The sequence below is a fragment of the Chelonus insularis genome, unplaced genomic scaffold (assembly GCF_013357705.1).
Source record: "Chelonus insularis isolate UGA/USDA-ARS -01 unplaced genomic scaffold, ASM1335770v1 contig_399_pilon, whole genome shotgun sequence".
Classification (NCBI taxonomy): domain Eukaryota; kingdom Metazoa; phylum Arthropoda; class Insecta; order Hymenoptera; family Braconidae; genus Chelonus; species Chelonus insularis.
Genome location: NW_023276554.1, coordinates 484,520 through 490,978, shown reverse-complemented (window position 1 = coordinate 490,978; position 6,459 = coordinate 484,520). Strand labels below are relative to the sequence as shown.

Sequence of the window (6,459 nt, the reverse complement as noted above, 5' to 3'; positions counted from 1 at the left end):
GTATCTTTTTGAAATTTCTCTAATCACACATACAACCAGTTATACCAATAAAGAAATATGCTTATTTTATATTGTTTTTTTTTCTCTGAATTTTAATTGTTAATACATGAGAAATGATATTTGAAATGATTATTATTTATCAAAATATCATTGAAAACCAATATTTTGAATACTATAAAATAAAAATAACATTGAAATATTGAAAATTATAACCATTTTTTTTTAAATTGACTATTTTTAAAATTTCCTATCTATCATTGATAATAAATTCAGTGTTTTTATTTTAAAGAAATATACCATTAGAGTAAGAGTAACACTTATCGAATGCGCTATGAAACAATTATCAATATGTTTTTGAGCGCATTACAACATATACTAAAGCTGTACACTTTTATATTATTACATCTTCTGCAGATATTTTATTAACAGAAGAAACTTTGTATTATAATATAGTGACACACTTGGAAAATAAAAAAAAAAAATGATGTATAACACACTTTAAAAATTTCATGGTAATAAAGATAAAGATCAAGTATTTTTTTGTTTTGTAATATTACATTCATTAATAAAATTATCTATGTCCTAAAATATGTGCATGTTTATGGAATATGCACATTTGATCACACACTTCCAAATAACATTAATTTAAAAATACTGTATTGAAAAAAATTGTTGAGATAATTGTTTCTTTAGTAATGATTGTAATATTTATCTTATTGACAAAATAACTCTTATTTAATAGTTTAAAATTTTAATGTCAAAATTCATAAATTTGACATTTATAACAAAAAAAAAAATTATTATTTCTACTTATATCCAAAACAATAATTGTTTCAGATTTACACTTAAAAACTTAAATAAATATTTGGAATGTCATATAAATTCGATGAAATTCTTGAGAAATAAAATCACCAACTCATTATACGGTGTATCTTGGTGTTTTCATAGCTCAATATAGATTCTTCAACCTTTGAGCACCATTAGAGAGCTCCATTTTCATTGATGTTTACATGACCTGAAAGCAAAAACATAAGAACTCATTACATATTCAAATAAATTATTAAATAAATAATTAAATAAAAACTTTATGATCAATATTATAACTGCATAAGTGATTCAATTATAGTACAAGAAGTATGTGTTATAGTTTAATGATATGAAAGAAGTTTATGATAATTCGAAGAAGAAGAGGAAAAATTAAACAATTTTTTTTTTGTTTTTATAAGTTATAATAAATTACTATGTAAATAGTAGTTATCATCTTTGTCATTACATTTGCATTGATTGAAGCTAAATTGATACTTGAAATGCCGCAAAAGAGAAAAAGTCTTTAACGAAGAGATAAAACACAGGAACATCAAAAAGTTCAGAAGAAAATATGGCACGAAAGAATGTGGATTCTAGAAGGGTGAGTGGTAAACCAGCACTCTCAGAGTAAGGGGTGAATATTATGTCCGCCGGAGCAATGTTACCGACTCGAGAACTGGCGAACTAGCCGACAGTAAAATCCGTTTTATGTCTTCGTCGTAAAGTCAGTCAAATGAAACCTGGAGACTAAGTTTTCATACGTGCCCCTAGTGATGGACCCAACCAAGATAGCTCTCACCCTCTACACAAACGGTATACACTTTATCGTTATATAATATTTCTCCAGCTTTTGATACAACTAATATTGTCTGAAATTCAAATGAAAAATATTTAGAAGTTTTTTCACTTTAGTATTTGAATGAATCATGAATGAATTTTAGCAATTTTCCCAATAAATAAATAATATTGAATGAAATGAAGAGGGATTGCTGAAGGGGATATGGTTTTGAATTTCATTTCATTATATTAATACGAATATTAACACTACAATTTCAAATAATTATTATAAAATTGTTTATAAAATAATATGTGATACAATCAATCGCACCTTTATCATAATTACCAATTCAAAAAAATTCAATTAATATAAAATATTAGTTAACAATCATTTCTATCTTTATCATATCAGATAGATTAAATTAAATCGTTTAAAAACTAAAAATAAAAAATAACTGAGGTTTTGAAATTAATTATTATGGCAGATGTACTATTGATAAAAAGTCAAAATCACTTTGATAGTAATAATTGTGATGGATGAAATAAAAATTTTTTGGCAGTACTATTAGTATCAGAATTTATTTGACTGTATAAAAGGAATTTATTTAATAATTTATCAACAGACTGAATTTAGGTCGAACGTTTGCACATATTTTAATTCTGACTTTATTTTTGAAAGTTGATATATCGAATTGACATATGAACCAGAACCAACTGGATGACTAGAAATCGCGAACACGATATATCGAAATTTTTGTGCATAGTATTTTTCTGCATAGGATTATATGGGCACTGTTAAATAAAATAATATCAACTTACATAACAAACCAAGGGTTGATACCTTATGTTATAAAAAAAAAGCATTCATAATGTATGATACAAATAGATTTATGTCTACATTGATTATTAATTTTATGGAAATAATTTCACCAAATTTTTTAATTTTATTTTTTTTGCTATAAAGGGAGAGTATAATTGACTTTAATTCTGTTTACAATTAATGATTATTTTCTACTGTAAGAGTCTTAAAATTAAATAACTGGAAATTAAGTATTTTCTTTTCCTTTCTCTTCGTACTATGTAGTCTTCTCAGGTCGTTCTCATCCTCATTTTTACGATTACTCGCTTTCAGAAAACTTTAACTATCATGCAGTTTGTACGATTCCGCCTCTTTCATGTTTTGACCACATAATTATTAAACAAATTTTCAATTTTGTGGTATATATAAGATGTGTTACATAAAATTACCAATATTTTTCTACTTCATTTCAATTTAAAATGACTTACTGAATGTTACAGTGTATTACATGACTGATCAATAAATAATTCACATTTTTATTTTAGAATATGAGCAATTAAAGGAAAAAAAAATAGTTTTACCGGAAAAATTGGGTCCATGTTTCTGCAATTATTATAACGAACAGCATTAAATGGGAAAACAACAGTGATTATCCAGAAAACTAAGTATACACATATATAAAACTAAGAAGATCTGATGGAAGACTTGAGCAGACCATGACTTGTAATTACAAAGTCGTAAAAGGCACATTCGACGTCCGCATGTCTTAGAAGAGCTATATCACAAGACACGCATCGATTCACAGTTCATGTTCCATTCTTTTCTTCATGGTCTTCTCACTTGGATCGGCCATGGGGTGCCTCATAAAAGTATGATTTACAGCACTGCGTCTGTGAAGCTCTCTTTTTCCTGATTATCCTCTTACTTCTCCTCCCCTTTTATACCAAGTCGTCATTCGTTCCACCAGTTCTCGCATTCACTAGTAACTAAACTTGCTCATCTCGCGCAAAACTCGTCACCGTTGACGGTATAACGTTGATGCAAAAGCAAGAATAAGATGATGGTAGCAGGGTCACTACCGGGTTCATAAATGTGTCAAACTTAAAATGATTTACGGTCACTTTTTTATGGATTATTCTTACCTCATTTAATTTTCATTATTTTCAATCATCGGACAGAAAAAAAAAACTTTTAATAATAATATAGCAGTTTATGCTACTAAATACATATAACCTAGTGTTATACACTTTTAAATTTTGTATTCTATGCATGAAAGTTAAAAATGCATAAACGCACTCTTTATTTCAATCATAAAGTTATGAATTATAAAAAAAGGCATTTATTTGCACTCTCGATCGATAACAATTGAGTCAAACTATAGAAAAATACTTATGCACAAGTAAATTGTATTGCAAGAATATCAAGTAAATTGACTGAAATGGCTTTTAAAGACTAGAAGGTAGAAATGTAATTTAACAAATTTGGTACCTTATACATACAATCAATGAGCTTCTTGAATGTTCCAAAAAAGTATATTGTCCTTTTATCAATGAATAAATTCATAATCAACTTATACTAGTATTTCTGATGAAATGAAAGAAAAAAAAGCTGAATAAATAATTTTATAAATGGATGAATTTCATTAGAAGTAATGTAATCTATATAATCAACATTGTGCAGTACTTTGTGACTGGAAAAAGGCAATGCATTTGCAATGAAAACGATTGAAGGAAATAGCGCGTACTGACAAGCACAGAGACGAATAGGAGACGAGTAAGTTTATATCGTCTTTTCGTAAGTGCTTTTCGCTTATTTCTACTTTTAGAGAACGATCATAAAATCCTTGGAGAATACTTGAAATAATTCGCATCTATACCCTGGATTTGATAACTTACCTACTTAAATTTTTTTTTCAAGTTAAAAGTGCTGTCAGCGCTAAAAAAATATTGCCAAGAAAACTAAGAAATTGTTGTGTCATAAAATTTATTATTTATTAGTGTCATAAAAAGACCAATATTTTGCATAAGCATTAATACACTTTCCAAGTACTTTTCAACAAATAACTACTGTTATTATGCTTTTGGGTAAAATAATATAAAATATTACTTACTCAACTTATTTAATGGCAAATACTTATTTTCCATCAGCCGTGAAAGAACTCGAGTTTATAACTTTTATTTGCAGATTAACGGATAAATTTTCAGCTTCTTTACGAATTAAGTAACATTGGGCTGGTGACTTAAAATATAGCAAAATAAAGGTGACTGACTGATGTATATTTCGCGATGGAAATGAGATATGCAAGTCTCTCTCATTAACGAGAGCTATATATTCTGAGCAGATTGTGGCATTGGATTTCTTTTTTTCTTTCTCTGCATCGTTCAGTTCAGCAAGCTATGTCGTATTTCATAGAAGCTTGGCTGTATTTTCGCGCGTATGACTTTAACTGTCGATGAGAACTTTGGTTATATTTCTTGTTAAGTTTTACTGGCATTTGCCTGGTCGCTTTGAGTCATAAATGTCAGTTCTCCCTAAACCTCTTGTAGTAGGCATTGCATTTTCATCCATCCGCAATACTTAACTACTGCATTTTTTCCATTTTTCCAGTCTTTATATTACTTTATTACAAAAATACTCATTCTACAGTGTAAAATAGTACTCCAAGTAATAAATTACATTTATGGTTTTTTTTTTAAATATGTTATATCTTTTTGTGAATTATAATTTAATAAGTTTTCCCATTCTCACCATTGTGCAAATATTTCTTGAGACCACTTATGAATTTGAGCTTACTGGTAATCTAATTGTGTCAAAAAAAAAAACTATATAAATATGTGAACACTTGACATTTAAGAACGATAATTAATATAATTAGCGAATATTATTTTAACATGTAATTATATTTCATGAAAAAAAAATCATCAAAAAATGTTATACCAAGGATTTACGTAATGAAAAAAAAAATTATAAAATGAAAAATAAAGTCAGCTCCGTTTAGTTAGTATGAAGACCAAAAAATTCCGTTAGGAAAATTGCAGTTTACGTGTCGTGAGTTATACACTGTAAAAAAATTATTTCAAGCGAATAATATATTTTTTTCATTAAAAATGTTTAAAAGATATGTATAAAAAAAAATGGATTCTTATGAAAATTAATAAAAATAAATTTGTTCTTAAAAAGAATATTTTTAAGTAGTAAGTTCAATAAAACATTAAATTTGATTTTAACATTTAGTTAAAAAGCTGCTTCATTATAATTTAATAGTCAAAATGATTTTTTATTGGTTTCCATTTTCACTAGTGGTAAAAAAAAAATACGACAACACATTACGTTTAAAATTGGGATTATATTTAGGTCATAATGCTCGCCACTTTTGCTAATGAAGAATCAAAGAGGAACAAAGGAAGGATCAGGTAACAGCAGCCTAAACAGTTTTACTCTGATCGACAGTTTATGCTATTCCACAAATATACATATTGTATAGCTGGAGGAATTTTGTAATATGCATATTGTTATAAATTTGCACACAGACTATACCTAGACGAATATATTAAATACAGTAATGCAATTAAGTGTTTTCAACTTAAGTATCAAAGTATTGCTATATCACTCAAACACACATATGTACATTGAGTCGTATGTATATGTTGAATATTCGATAAAGATAATCATAAAGACTTGTGCTTGTAAGTACATTCATTACCGTTGCATGTACAAAATTCAACACATTAAAAAACATAAGATTATTTTTATTTTTAACAATATTTACAAGGCCTATAATCATGCAAAATTCAACTCCTTGGATCTTTGAATACTCTTTCAACTACTTATTTTTAATATACCAAGTATTTTGTATTGCTTCAAAGGAAATTTCTTGAGTAAAAGAAAGTATAAGAAAACGAGGTAAGTTCCTGCCGGAAGCATTCATTGATGCAGCAGTCTTGAAACTTCATTAAAGATGCAATATGGCTGACTTTTTGTAGCTAAGAAGAGGGTGGAGATGAACTACAAGAAACAGCAAGGGGTTTTGAAAAAGTTATGACAAGGTTTATAGAGGTTTAATTGTAGTCCATGAC

At 27.6% G+C, this 6,459-nt stretch overlaps 1 protein-coding gene across 6 annotated transcripts in view; it reads right to left on the bottom strand.

Annotated features, from left to right (window-relative positions):
- Positions 1–237: 237 nt before the first annotated feature.
- The window catches only part of dsx (doublesex), a 28,797-nt gene continuing 22,575 nt past the window's right edge, over positions 238–6,459 (bottom strand). For 5 of the 6 annotated variants that reach the window (XM_035085197.1, XM_035085195.1, XM_035085199.1 and 2 more), the window contains one exon: positions 238–1,015. The gene's annotated coding sequence lies outside the window, so the exon portion shown is untranslated. Of the gene's footprint in view, positions 1,016–5,131; positions 5,184–6,459 lie in introns of all 6 variants that reach the window. The other variant, XR_004690466.1, reaches the window with a different exon arrangement.